General features: G+C 41.0%; 1 protein-coding gene and 1 long non-coding RNA gene across 8 annotated transcripts in view; one reads left to right on the top strand and one right to left on the bottom strand.

Annotated features, from left to right (window-relative positions):
- Positions 1-15,893, bottom strand: part of AFF2 (ALF transcription elongation factor 2) — a 392,916-nt gene that overhangs the window by 255,301 nt on the left and 121,722 nt on the right. The gene's annotated exons all lie outside the window — the stretch shown is intronic.
- Positions 1,624-15,550, top strand: LOC309334135. The gene is made up of 2 exons (XR_014152911.1): positions 1,624-1,686; positions 15,323-15,550. It is a non-coding gene; the product is annotated as an uncharacterized lncRNA (long non-coding RNA).

Raw genomic sequence — 15,893 nt, 5'->3', positions numbered from 1 at the left:
CTGTCATAACAAACTCATTGTAGGAAATTAAGCAAGCCATTATGAACGGTTGGTGTTTGGTCAATATACTACAGAAAGAGATAGTCTGATAAGATGTCTAGTTGAAAGGATAAAGAAAACTTAAGGTTGATTACTCATGGGAAACAAAGCCATTGTAAGTATAGTTTTCTCACGTGGTCAAGATGGAGGCCAGAAGTTAATCCTATCAGATGCTAACTCATATTTGGACTAACTTGGAGAAGAAGCAGGAAGGACATAAAGCCTGAGAGGACGTGACAGCAGTTTTGCTGCTGCTGCTGCTGCAGATGGACAGAACTTCCAGCTCCAGGAATATAAAGAGAGAAATAGCAGTATGAACACCACCAGAGATGTCCAATTAATTGAGTCAGTCTAAGATATCGAAAACGAAGTACTCTTCTTGTTCATCTTAAAATAAAAAAAAAGTTTTCTTTTAAAAATGTTATGGTAAACAGATGCAATGCATCGGAACACTTGTTATTTATTTGTTGCTGTCAGTTGAATTTATGCCTCTCATTTTATCATGGACTGCAAGACTTCATAAAAGTGTGTCTTATTTCACTGATCTTTAATAACCTGGAAACCTGTAACACAAACCTGTAATGAAGCACCCCATATACTCCAAATTAAAAATAAATGAGTGACCTCAAAGAGCTTTTGCCTTCAAAGGCTCTTTCATTTGAGTGTTTGGTTTATATACATATAAACAAGGCGATACACTGGTAAAAATTTCCAGCATCTGAATGTATATAATGCAAAGGAAGTCGCAGAGCAGCTATTTATTCCAAGCACATGATTTAGCATTTGTTTATGCAAACCACATAATTGGAAACTCTGTCCATTTTTCTGCCTGTGCTAAACATTCTGTGTATAAATACTTTTTCATAGTAGATAAATAGGGTTTTTATTTAGGTCTTATCACCTTCATATTACATATTCATTGATTTCAAAACTGCTTTAAACAGCTCAGTAGATGTGAAACATTATGAATTCCGTTTTGGCACCTTGGTATTAAATTTGCATATCAGGTCACGCACTGCTTGACATACATGCAGAATTGCACCACGGCTATTTTATTACGACTCACAAAAGATAGTCAGGAACTGCACGCGTAGCATCAGAAATAAATTAAAAGGGATAAAAGGCCCAGCACTGGACCACTTTTCATTGTTTAGGGATGCCTGAAATGCTTTATTTCTGCCACTCCGTAAGTAAGAATCAAGGCTACAGTGCATTTTACTATTCCTCCCCCCTCTTTTACTGGATTTTAATTGTACAAGTTAAATAATAATAATAATAATAATAATAATAATAATAATAATGGAGCCCTTTCACCCAGTTTTGATTCCTGTTTCAGTTCTAATGTTTTTATTCTGTTGATTGGCCTGTAAAAATGGATAAGTGGTCTGTGACAAATAGACATGGTATATTATGCACTGAGACTTTCAGATATGTAATGGCTACTTGATTTCTGGGACAGTGTGGGGCAGGCGTTGTCAGTGTAATAATACTCTCCAGATGTCATTGGATTACAACTCCCATTATTCCTGCTTACTCATTGGATAACACTGGACCAATCTCCCAGGCTAGAATGTTGTTGTGCTGATAAAATATGGAGGGCTTCATGAATGTCATCAGAACTCTCAAGAAGAAAAGCAGGATATAAAGGTGATCATAGAATCATAGAATTTGTAGGGTTGGATGGAACTATGAGGGTCATCAAGTCCATGCATCAAGTCCAACTGAGCTAGGGCTGTTTTGCTTATTCATTTTTCAGAGTGGAAGGGTATACTTCAAAAATTATACAATTATCAAAATGCCAATCAACTTCCAATTAATTCATTTTAGTTAGTGGCTCCCCGCATGGTGGTTTGGATGCAATTCCAATTTTATACCACTGCATTCCATAATCTTAATTAATGTCAGCTACATTTCAGTTATAATAATCCCTTAGTTAACAGCTACATAATTAATGATTTCCATTCATAATGTTACAATATATAAATTTATAAAGCTTCAAGTGAGGAACTCAAACTATTATCTTTATTCTGTCCTGCATGTGATAACTGTTATATCCATGGAGATTCCTTCTGTCCATATATGATGTTGTCTCTTTCACTTCCAAGCTGTTGTTTTCTACCTTCGTGGCTTGGAGCGGAACTGAATCTCTAAGTTTCTCAGAGATCTTATCTTTCCGTCCCTTGCTTTGATGTCTCAGAACAGGTAACAGTCTGCTAGAAACCATTCTGTCTCACTAGTAGAACATGTTACAGGTCTTAACCATCTTTCCCTCAGCCTAGGAAAAGGTGGGCAGTTTTTGAATGCACAGAAGGTTTAATACTGCTTTCTACTTCCCAGAATCTCTGCAGGTTCTTATCACAGCCCCAAAATTCTTTTCATTCCAGCATGAGATTTATGGCCCAATTAAAGTTTATCTTAGATTATATTCCATCAGTAGCACACACAAATCTCAGTCTCTTTTTCCTTGTCTGTTGTTTTTAAACGGAGGTGAGGAGAATTACTCTGTCTTTCCAACATAGTCATACTTGAGCTTTCCCCTCCCCCTCCTTTTTTCATTTCAGATCAAATGAAGTTTCCATTTTTGCTTGTTAATATCAATATTACTCCAATGTCCCTTCCTCACTTGTAAATATATTTTTATCTTATATTCTGGAAAGGGTTGCTGAATCATAAATATATAGAAGAAGCTTAGAACAAACAAACCCTGGTCTTGCCTCTCCCCAACCAACTCTCACACCGAAGACAATCTTATCTCAGGTCAAACTTTTGATCTATGTAGTTGGTATATTCTGCAGTATGTTGTTGCAACCCTTTCCCATCACACGCTGGTACTTTAAAGCCAATTAAAGATCCAATAACATGGAGAACATTTGCTTCTTAATGGTGGAATAGGAGGGTTTTCTCCAGGCTTTTGCCTCCCACATTCCATGCCAGAGTGGGAGCCAGGTACCGAGACGAACTGCGAGTGAAGCCCATTCTCCCCATCCCGGGGGGGGGGGGATTTGAAAAGATGATTTACCTTCTGTCATCCTTGTTTTTTGTTTGCTGACGAACCCCTGCTGTTGTGGGGGCTGCCTCCATTAAGGAAGGCGGGACCAGAAGCCGTGATTGTGCTATGTCTAGTGATGCTACAACCATGTATTCATATTGCCCTTATTTCTCAATTATTTAAAAAGTTGTACCATGCCTCTTCTACAAAACACACCCTTGTATACTTCCTCTTACTATAACTGTATATGTATAACTGTTTTGATTTTTTTATTATTATTGTATAGAGATTATGTTATGTATTGACATTCAACTCCCATAATCCCTGATTACTAGCCATGCTGGCTGGGGCTGATGGGAATTGGAGTCTAACAAGATCTGGAGTCCTGTGGTGTGGGAAAAAATATTAATATTAATACCCTCAGTTCAGGTTGCAATCCTATATCTACTTTTCCGAGAGTAAGGCTCTTTAAAAATCAAAGGGACTTTATTCTGGGAAAGACATGTATATGATTGGACAGCTGGCCTCCTGTTTGCACACATGAGTTTTATGTGTTTTGGAGTTCTGAACCAGAGAACTTAAGAAAAGCCCTGCTAGATCAGGTCCATGGCCCATCTAGTCCAGCATTCTGTTCTCTGTTCTCACAGTGGCCAGCCAGATGCCCATGGGAAGAGTGCAAGTCAGACATGAGTGCAACAGCTCTCTGCCCACTTGTGACTCCCAACTCCTGGCACCCGGGACTAGCCATAGTCCTCCAAAAAAAAATCAAGTCCTTTTAATCCAAGTTGGTGATCATCCCTGCTTCCCATGGGAGTGAGTTCCATAGTTTAACTCTGCACTGGGTGAAGAAGTACTTCTTTTATCTGCCCTGGTTCTGCCAACATTCAGAGGACTGTGGGAAACGTGCCCAGTGCGGCACTGGGAGAGGACTGTGCCTTGAGTGGGTTGCAGTCAATTTGCATAATACATTTTGATAGGTTTGACCTTATTTGCAGATGATCTGCACACACATGAAAAAACCAGAGTCCCTCATCATGACAGACAAGTTCAAGCTCACCAGATGAGTAATTTAGCCTTCACACAGCCATCTTAAAATATAATGATAATCTCAAAGTGGGTTTAAATTATTTAGCATTATTTATTTGAAAACTTATAAGCTGCTTGTTCAAAAAGTCACTGGTGTATGAAGAAAATGATAGCTAAAACATAGGCGAAATCTATAAACCAACTGAACAAATATACATAATTAATAACAAAGAAAAAAATCACTAAAACAAACATAAGTAATTAAATAATGTGTCAAGGACAGACTTCCTAAAACAAAAATGTTTTCAGCAGGTATTTAAAATAATATAGTGAGGGTGCCTGGCTAATGTCAATGTCAATGCCTAATGTCAATAGGCAGAGAGTTCCAAAGCCCATGTGCTATAGCACTGCAGGAACAATTCTGTAGACAGCTATAGCACTGCAGGAGCAATTCCTTGTATGTGGCAGGTGCCACAGACTGAAGAAATCAAATAGGCATATATAAGAGGCAGGGTGATCCCTTAATTCTGTTGTTTTAAACTTCACTTTAACTCCATCTTCTCCAACCAGTATCTTTCCACAGAGTTTACTAGACTACTAGTTCCATTATCCCTGACCATTTGCTACACACCTAAGGAGATCCCTGTTGGATCAGGCCAAAAGACCACCTAGTCATAGAATCATAGAGTCAGAAAAGATCATAAGGGTCATCTAGTCCAACCCCCTTTAAGGCAGGCATCTTTTGCCCAAGGCTCAAACCCATGACCTTGAGATTAAGAGTCTCATGCTCTACCAACTGAGCCACTAGGTGAACAGTGACAAAATGGATGCCCCAGGAAGCTTTCAAACTGGCTGGGGCTGATAATACTTCGAGTCCATCACATCCCGGGAGCTAGGGGCACCGGCTTTAGATTTTTTAAAATATTGATTTTTAATTGCATGCTTTGCACTGATTAAAAAGTAATGGTTTAATACAACATTCTTTTCTGCAACTCATTCAGAGACATTTTTAGTTGAAAATTCAATAAAAGTCTAAAGTTCAATAATAATAAATAAGCAATTGGGGTTGTTTTGCAAGCATACTAAGTTGTTGCTATGCTGAGTCTATCATTGTCATCAACTCATTGCTGGCAGTGATTAGAACCCATTCCTTACACTTTCTCATCTCCCTTGTTTGGGATGATGGACCACACTGGTGTTCCAAAATTTCCGAAGAAACCCATGTATCTTATCTGAAGTGCCATATTAATGGGCATTGCCTAGTAACCCTTGTTGCAGGGTGTGTGTATCTGTGTAGATATTATATCAGGCATTTCAAGGTATTACTTTACCGCAGGATGCTTTGCTAAATCCTCACACTCTTAGCACTTCATAAAAATGTTTAATTTATGTTTATATATTCGTATTCAAAATGTTAGTTAACAGCCTGTAGGGACCTGGTAATAGGATATTTTCCCCATTCTTTTTTATGTTTATTAGCTACATTAATGACTGTTTCTGCAACTCTGCTACAAAGGCTCATGCTAATGAACGCCAATTAATTCCAAAATGATTTTAAACAAAGGGTGATGAGAATAACCAATCAACCATGGCAGTGTAAAGAGCAGGCAAGTCGCTCTGACCTATTTCCCCCCCCCCTCCATGTTGTTTCTCTGTTGACAGCTAGCACTGATAGTCCTCTAGCGCACCGTTTCCTGTGTGTACACACGCAAGTGTAACATTCCTCATCATCTCTCCCTCTCTCACACACATGTACACTTGGAGCAGACCAGAGAAACCAGAACTGATTTGAAATTTCTCAGGGAAAAAAGTATTCTGAGAAATTATATGAGAATTTACTCTATTTTGAGAGGGTCTGCTTCCAAACTATTACTTAATTGGGGGTGGGGTACATCTATAGACTGGAAAAGAATAAGTGAGATCAATACCTCCACAATCATTCTGCCACCAGCAAATCAGAAGGAGAATTTGTATTCAACTGTAAATCCCACCCAATGTTGTATGTTGTTTAGGGAAGCAATGAGTTTGGATCCACACTCTAAAAATATGAACTGTAGTGTCCTCTCCCATAAGTTTTTTGAGAAATCGAAAGATCTATGATAGAGAAACACTTTGTGCACGAAATATTTTGTATACATGCCCAACTGCAATGGCACACCAGCTTGGCTTTGGGTCCTGTTGTCTGTCTCGAAGAGCTAACAGTGGAAGGACAAAATGTCAACATCATCCATTCGGGTGGAAACAGAACCACCATCCTTGGGCCACCTTCAGTGTTCAACTATTAGCCCACATCTCATTTAAGCGTTACAATTAGATCTGCCACTTATTATTCCTCCTGCCACAGTTTCTCAAAGATTTCTAACAGTGGCCATGCATTGCACACCTGGTAGAAGATGGGGTGGGGGGAGTTTCCTTTTAAACAATGCAAGAGCTAACCAATGCAAAAACCTAATAATTAAATTACATTTAGCCGGCAGCGATTATTATTCTGTACTGTTCTCCCACTGAGGCAGCCACGGTGATACGATTTAAGCAGCAATCTAGCAGAACACTTTTCATTGCCCATGATTGTTGTGCTGAGTAAATTGGCTCGCATCATCTTTGACTCTAATTTGGGTTTTTAGAACAGTTAATTTGAACTTAAGCACCTATGGAAATGTCATTATCAGGAGGTGTCTGCATTGGAATCCTCTTTGTAGTGGGGCTGTTTCGAACTGGCTGGGCAATTCTGTAGATGTTTCTTATGCTCTCTAATGTGCCATTTTTCAGTGATTTATCAGACAATGTCAAAGAGAAAGAGAAACTGAGATGCTGTTTATTTTTGAAAAGGTAGTTGGTCCTTTTACAGTGCGGATCTATGCTAAATAAGGACTCACTAAACAATTATTTGCTTCAGTTAATCAAGTTAATCAACTTGTTAACTGCAGATGAAGAACATGGACCATGACTGCAGCTTCCCCTTAGAAAAGGTTATTCACTGCTGATGGCATTGTTAAGAAAGTCCAAGAATCCCACATAATGTCTTCAGGGTCTGATGATTAGGAAGATATAACAGTGCATAGGATGGTTGCCTGACAGGGCAGATCCACGTCTCCAGGTCAAAGAGCTGTACCCAACTAACTTTTATGCGGGGTAAAGGTAAAGGTAAAGATAAAGGGACCCCTGACCGTTAGGTCCAAGGTAGACCCATTTAAATGAATGGTCCTTAACTTGTTGTGGCCATTAACTTCAATAGATATACTTTGAGTATTACTAACTTTGGAGGAAACCCAAACATATTCATTAAAAGTAAAGAATGGCAGCCTGGAGCCAAAAGTAGACCACCTGCCTCCCACAACCCCATCACAAATTCATGTAAAGCATGTCTAAGGATGGAGTGCCAGGTATGGAATTAGAACTTGTTGATGGATGACCTGGGGATACTTGTTGATGGATGACCTGGCTGGTGGCATGTGCTCTAAATAGCAGTTGTCATGTGTCAACAGACAGTATAAAGCCAGACTAATAAAATGCTCGCATTCGTGTTTTAACTTGCTGCCTGTTAGGGAGAAAGTCAACTGGGCATCCTAGGCCAAAAAGTTCTACAGCTTGGGTGCAATCACTGAGAAGACCCTAACTGCATCTCTACATGTTGCACATCAGATCAGGTTCATAAGCAGATCAGCTCCTGATGCACTGGTGCTTCTCAGATGCATGGGTAGGTTCATTTAGGCCAGGTGTCAGGAACCTTTGGTCCTCTAGATGTTGCTGAACTACAACTCCTGTCTTCCTTGGCCACTGGCTATGCTTGTGGGGATTCAGAGGATTCAGAACTTTTCACCTTTTGGTGAAAAATTATTTAAATACGGAAATTTTCTCAACAGTGGGGGATATGTCTTGCTGAATTGGACGCTGATAGTAAGAAGGGAGGCTCTGAATTTGTTTCTGAAGTCTCACCCAGTTGATAGAGGCAGCCAATTGGTAAGTATGTGCTGAATTAAAAATGTATACCTCCCTTAACAGGCACAGAAGGCAGAGTGTCACTTTTCCTCACCGAGAGAGGAAAATTGTGGATTTTATATATGGAACATTAACTGTATCAGGATGAAATACAAAGGAGCCACATCAAATAAGCCATGTTGAAATCAGTGAATAGTTTAGCAGAAAGGATTGGGAAGGCAGGATACTTGTGGGTTTTGTTAAGAGCAAGAGTGGCTGACAGAAGTTGAAAGTGATTACCAAGTTGAAAGCAATTACCTAGCCTGATGAGACAAATTATAATGAACATTGCTTCTCAAGAGCCAATGGATGTCCAGATTAGATACTTTGAAATAGAAGAAAAAGTATGGGACACCCAGCAACTCAAAACCTCAGGTGCAAATAGACAGCTTTCCAAATAACTTGTAGTTTACTTGTTTAAAGAATTGTCTGGAATTTACGCAATCAAAGCTTGCATGCCACAATGGGCTTTGCCTGTAATGATATAAGGTGTACCCATGTTGGGGGATGGCATGGGGTATATTCAAACATGGGAAATACTCCATTTGTTTTCCTGATTATAATGCTAGCAGTTCTGTCCCATATCCTAATGTTCCTTTCACACTGTAGTACCTGTTGTGTTAGTTATCTGTTGCTTTCCGACCAATGTACTACCAGGTCATGCTAAATTACGTTCACACCAGTGGGAATGGTGTGCCACAGCAATGACAATCATTGGACAATGGGGTTCTCCCCAATCCTTTCCGCACATGCATACTTCTGTTCCCCCATGATTTCCCCACAAAACTGGCATGAAAGAACTGGATGTATTCTAGCATACTGCCCCAGCCATGGGAGATAGACCCAGATCAGGTTCATTATGCAGGGTGAATAGATTCAGCCCTTTTCTCTGGCACTAATTTTCCAAGTGCAACTCTTACTCTGTGCTGATATTTCAACCCAGGATGCTAACAGGAGTGCTTTTTTTTCTGCCCAGGGGACGGGGGTTAAGTAGGGAGGGATTGCCGGCAGAATTAAATGGCTAACCCCTGTGTCACAATCCCAATCTGGATCTCTCACACCACTACTTTCAGTTAAAGAGAGGAAAAGGAGGAGAATCCCAGTCATGGAATTCAAAGGTCACTTCCAGATGACCTGCTAAATGAGCATTCATCCTGATTTGTTTGAGGGGAGAATAGACAATGTCAGCTATTTAATGAGCGTTCATCCTGATTCGTTTGATGCCATTGCATCAAAGCAAGTTTTATCCTACACTTCCCACCTGAAAATAGCTACAGTGCCCCAAAATGAATTTCATCAACCCACTCTAACACACTTGTAGACTATCTTTCCTCCAACACAATTCATGGGGGGTTGCCCCGCCCCCTGTCTGCATTTCATCCCTACAACAATATGTGAGGTACATTAGGGAGCCAAGGGCTAGATGGAAAGCCCTAATATGGGTCTCATTGATCCAAGTGTATCCACTACACTGACTGACTCTATGAAGCTGTTACACCTGAGCATTTGGAAATGGAAAATGGAACAAATCATAAAAGAGTGCATCATCATCTAGGTATAAAGCATTTCTTTTTTAATGCATGGCATGATATGTAGCAGTTTCATCTCTAGCCCAGGGGAGGGGGAGGCCAAATATTGCCAGGATCACAGAACACAGAAAGTCTACTCTGGTAGAAATGTAAGAAGGCATCATTATTCATTCTGGCCCATATTCAACACAGGCAGCATTGCTTCTGCTCCACTGCGGTTTGACTTCTGCTATTAAAAAAATACATATGTTATGTCTTATTGTCTGCTGTGGCATAATGGAAAACTGAAATAACTCATGTAATTAATTATGTAAGTTGCATCATCATTATGTTATTCCATCCTATTCATTTCAATGCAAAGGAAACACACTGCAAAGGGGGGCGGGATATAATCAATTATGTATCATTTGCAGACTGAAAGCAACAACAGCAAATGCCAATCGTATTTGCGGGATTGATTTCTGTTCTGGACATGGGAGGTGTAGCCTAGCTCAGTCGGTAGAGAACAAGAATCTTAATCTCAGGGTCATAGGTTTGAGCCCCACTTTGGGCAAAAGATTCCTGCATTGCAGGGGGTGGACTCTACAATTCCATGTATAAGCCAACATTGGCAATTTTTGCTTCCACTTCTGTTTTTCATCAAAATTCTCTTACATTCCTCTTGCCATTCATGACCTCCCAACCGCCCCTTGAAATTGTCACCCTGTGCACCTACAATGTTTAGAAACAAAAATCCTATTAGCACAATTTTTATTTTTTACTATGCCTAGTAGTTGGGCAGGGGTGATTCCTGAGTGGGGGGGATTAATGGCTGGAGGGGAAAGGAATAAACCTCTTGCCCCTGTGTGCTCATGTTGCTGATAACCATCACACTTCCTGCAGTTGTAATTTATTTGAGAAAAACAAGAGGCGTAGCTACCTGCTACGCATGAATCCTAATGTGTAGCTTGATCCTTAGAATAATAAGATTCAAACAGCTGGAAGAAACTTAGAGGTCACATAGTTTGACCCCTGCTCAATGCAGGATCTGCAATGCAGAATGCAACAGCAGCATCCCTGACAGACATCTGTCCGAAATCTTCTTTCTTCCTTTCTTTTTTATTAAATCTGCATACTGTCCTTCATCCAAAGATCACAGGACAGCTTTTGTAAAAATACAAAATGAGAACACAAAATACATAACGAAACAACAAATGCAAACTAAAAATCTGCCTCCTAGAAACACATTGAAAGGGCCACAGGTTGTTTTATCAGCCAAAGGCATGGTCGTAGAAGGACATTTTCGCCTGGCACCTAAAGATATGTCGGCAAGCCTCCATTGGGACAGGATCTGACCAACGAGGAGCCTGCTTTCATGCTGCCACCCTCCTGGCCTTTCTTGGAGGGGACACACAAAGCAGGGCCTCAGATGATGATCACAGGGTGTAGGTTGGTTCATATGGGGAAAGGCAGTCAGTTCTGCCACCTCCTTTGGGCTGGAGTGTAAAATGGTCTGCACTACTCAGAAAAGCTCTGCTGGAGGGACCAATGATGATGGAATGGAGACAGCAAGGTATGCCTTCTTTGTTGTCTTCACTGCAACAAGGTAGGCTCGATTATGAGCCCTCACAAGTGTTTGATTGCATTCAACCACAGTTTTGTTCCATTCATGTTTGAGACATGTTTGTTTCCTTGCCATAAGTTCTGGAATATACCAGAGAGCCAAGCAGGCTTCATGAAATGAGGGAGCTCAGGGGCCATCAGGTCAACAGTCCATGCCATTCCAATGTTCCAGAGGTCATCCAGAGTTTCAACTGGAATGCCAGTCATATGAACAGGGAAATTCCCCAGGGTCATATAGAAACGCATTGGATCCTTCAGCCTTTGGGGGTGGGCAATCCTAAGGTGTCCCCCACTTCCACATTGGGGTAAAAGGTGCTGAGAGCCTAAATCTCAACAGGAAATGATCTGTGCAACAGGCCTTCAAATATTTGAAGACTGCTATCATATCTTGTAATCTTCTCTTTTCCAGACTAAATATATCCAGCTCTTGCAACTAAGGATGCCAGTTAATTCTAACAAAGACAGAAATAGGAACAGAAATGTCCCATATCTGGAATGGAATTCAATTCAGCAAATATAATTGGTAATCAATGCTGTTGTTTCAGTTCACAAATAACACATAACTGATTACACTTCCACTATTTGCATTGTGTTTCCTTTGCATGAAACAAACAGGGTGAAATAATGCAATGATAACCATATTTCACCACAAAAGACAGCAAGACATTCAATGTTATTTTGGGTGGAAGACAAACTGCAGTGGAACAGAAACAGTGTTGCATGCAGCAAATACAGGGCATAATGGAAAACAACATCCTCTTACATCCACACTAGTATCTACTCCTTTTCCAAGATCCTTCATCATCCTACTGAGTTTGTTTTCCACTGGAAAGGAGTTGGGGAAGGGCAAAACCACACTGATCCATTCCTAGAAGGTATAGGTCAAGCGGCAAACCACTTTAACCCATGCTTTCTAGGCACACGTGGAAGTGTAGACAAGCCCTAGGTTATACTCAGATCAGACCCGTTGAAATTAATGGAGATGGCTATCTTAGGTTCATTAATTTCAATGAGATTACTGTCAGTAGGAGTTCAATACACCCAATAGTTAGTAGCTAAGTCATACTCAAACTAGACCCCGTGAAATCAATGAACACAAATAACTTATGTCTGCTTATTTTGATGGGTCTATTCCAAATATGACTTAGTTACAACCTTAGTATACAACCTCCTAGGAGTGCATTGGCTTTTTTAAATATATAGCTACGTAACATTGTTGGCTCATATTCACCTTGTGATCAGCTAATGGAACAGATCAAACCCTAGATCTGTGAGGATGAGGTGGGCTATTTAGGCTATGCTGGCTAAAGCTCTTCATCCTGATTCAGCCAAGGCTCAGCCAAAGCCAAGGCTGGGGTAAGTTCCCCAAAAGGTGAGTGCTGGGGACAGGAGGGCAGGGCAGGGCAGGGCAGGGCAGGGCACAGCAATACTTACTCCCATGAACTAGCAACCCAGTGGGAGATACAATGGCAAAAAGGCTTGTGTATACCAAACTCTCTCTTAATGGCTTATTTCCCTTCTGCCATGCTCATGTCAGCTCAGTCTGCAGCAGCACCCAGTGTAATGTGTGCTGGATTCCTATAGTTTGGATTGCACTGTTAGACACTAAGATTCTTTGCACAGGTACTCCTGCCAAGCCAGATCTCCACCATCCTATACTTCCACCTTTCTTCTGGTACCTAATGCAAGACATTACATTTATTTCTCTTGAATTTCAGCTTGTTGGTTTCTAACCAATGTCTCAAACTGCCAAGATCTTCTCCACATACACACCCCTGGAAGATAGCTCGATCTATGCAATCATCAAACACAAATACCCAGCACTGTAAATCTGATAAAGAGATGCAAAGTTCCATACAACCCAGAATCTTCCAAACAGTCCATATATGTAAACAAAAGAACACAGAAACATTTTTAAACAACAAACTTTCAGCTTTAAGCAGAATCCCATTAACAGCATGGAATCCTATAACATGTCCACCAGGGCACACTGTCTTGTGTAAGCAAGTTACCAATAGGGAAGGGAAAAGAAGCCAAAGATATAACAAGAGGGGTCTGCTTGTCGTCCTCCCTATGCCTAAGATTGAATGGGCCTTCTGAGAAAATCAGATTATAAAAAGATCCCTTTGTCTTTTATGGTGCTACTCAGCCCTCCCACCTTTGTGCTCTTTGCAAATCTGTCATGCATCCCCTTTTCACTTTTATGTAAATCCCCCCTCTCTCTCTCTCTCTCTGTGTGTGTGTGTGTGTGTGTGTGTGTGTTTTGAACAGCACAGGTATGAGGACAGAGCCCTGAGGCATTCAACATGAGACCTCACACCCAGATGTTACTCCCTGGGTATGCTTGTTCAAGCAGCCAGGGGTCTACCTAGCAGGAGTATCGTTCAGCCCACCTTTCCCATCCTGTGTCATTTCATGATCAAAATGAGCTTGCTACCATTTTTATCATTGCGCAGATGTTTTAAAACAAAAAACAAGCAACGTGCACAGACAGATCCATTGTTTATTTACGACCCCCATGACAATCAGCATGGCATATGCGCCTACAATGTTTGACAGATAAAAAGAGTTATTTACAGAAGCCGTGTTTATTATGTATGAAGATGCAAGCGGCTCTAGTATTTGTTAAGCCCTCCATTCATTCTCCCCAGAGCTGGCATCCAGGACAGTCGTAAAATGGCACAGGGGTAACATCGCAAATGCATGTCATTTTCATCTTGTGACTGTTAATTTTGGAACACAGTTTAGCTTTGCCATTTTCACATGGCTTCATTTATTGGGTGGGGCAGGGAATGGATGCTCAGCACAGGAATTTTTCTTAAACACATTGGGCTTTTAACTAAATTCTTTGTGGCACTCCTGATAACTCTATTCTGTGGACTTTGCCTGCAGTCCAACCAACAACATCTCCCAAGTGCCATGTTGGCTGCCACTGGGCATTATTGTAGTGGCAAATTCAGAACTTCAGGGCCCCTTCATGGTAGTCACAACTACGTCCCCTCACAGCCACTCAGCCTTCTAACACTATACTATGATTATGCAATAATTATAAAATTTTGTAGTAATAATAATTAGAGATGTATTACCATGATCAGTGCTGATCTCTATGTGTTACCTTTCAGCTCTATCTATTTTCTGTGCACATACATGGGCAAATGTTTTGGAGTGTTTCCATGAAGTTCCATTGTATGTAAAGCAAACAAACAAACTTGCACACCACTCTCTTGAAAGCACCTTGTGTTTTCAGTCTTCTTAAATGCCTAGCTTATAGAAAAAGATTTTCCTTGGTGTCCTTTCCATGTACCTTCTCCAAAGTGACCCTAGGAACTAGTCCTCAGTGGCAGGCTCACTTCCTTTTACTCTGGGCTGATGAGACCAATAGTGGGTCCAATGGTCAAGAAGGCAGTTTCTGCACGTGCTGTAGAGGGAAGTCAGGGGCAGGTGGGCTCACCAGCCTGGGAAAATAGCCCAACTAAAAGAAGGAAAGCTTTGATCCTAAACATCTGCTTCCTTGAAGGATATCTTTGGGAGAGGATAAAGCTAAGGAGTAAACCCTACGCAAATCCGGAGCGGAGTTCCTAAGATGGTTGAACGGCACCTTGCACACTTCCTTCCAGCAACTCCTACAGCCAAGATGGTGCCAAATGGATTGCACTGCTTTCCTTTGGACAACAGTGAGGCAGAGAAGGAGGTCTTGTCATCTGGGCAGGCCAGGATATTTATATGCACTATATAGGCTTGCGCCCCAGAGAGGTCACTTCAGTGCTGCTAATGCAGCGGTTTGACTTCAACTCTGGTGGCACACTTCAAAAGAGATATGAATGCCAACAACAATTCCAATCAGCACAAAGGGTGAGAAGGCTTCTTCTCCTGGCTTCTTCTCCCCTTTCATACTGATTGGGTAGCTCTAGGATGCTGGAGAGAGGCACCCTGCTGCAGAAATATTAACAAGTCTTTGACCCTGGACTATTCCATCTCTAATTATGGGCTATAGCTGCAGGAGGGAGCAGGAAGCAGGAAAGCATATAGAACATGAGATTTAATTTAGAAGGAAACCCTTCTGAGAAAACTGATGTAAGAAAGCTATATCTCAACAGCAACTTCAGCTTCCAAAAAATATTGTGTATAGTCTTCCTATTTCCTTCCTCTTCTCTCCAAGGAAACCCAGCTGGAACGATACTTGTGCACCAAAGGCTTATGGCTAGACATCTACCATCTCGATTTGGATTCAAAAGACCTCAATCAAGAAGCGCCATGCAGCCACTGCTTCAAATGAAAAGGAACAAATGGTTGCAGAAATTTGCCAATATCATTAAGAGCATGTCCAGCTGGTTTCAATTAGGAAAGCACTGATTTGCATATTAAAGAAAATACCTATTTCAATGTTCACCTGCTAAAACACAGGCAACTGTAGATGTAAGTGTAAAAAAGTCACTAACAACACATATGACTGCTGATTTTTCTACTAATTGTCACCACTGGTGATATCCCTGCTTGTAATTCCAAGCATGCTGCCTCCAGCAATGGGAGGAGGGCAATCAGTATGGCTAGTACACACTAACAGCCTAATATTCCATCTTAATGTCTTCTTAATAGTTATGGAGATAAGTGGCTGGCTAATACAAGGTCTGGCTATTTAGCCACCTCATCTAGTACTCTAAACTCTGACTAGCAGTGAGTCTCAGGGTTCTCACTCAGGCTGTGAACCTTCCTGTCACTCTCTGAATGGG

Source organism: Podarcis erhardii (genome assembly GCF_964252035.2).
Source record: "Podarcis erhardii genome assembly, chromosome: Z".
Taxonomy (NCBI): domain Eukaryota; kingdom Metazoa; phylum Chordata; class Lepidosauria; order Squamata; family Lacertidae; genus Podarcis; species Podarcis erhardii.
The sequence above is the reverse complement of the archived record's forward strand: the minus strand, read 5'-3'. Positions and strand labels throughout refer to the sequence as shown.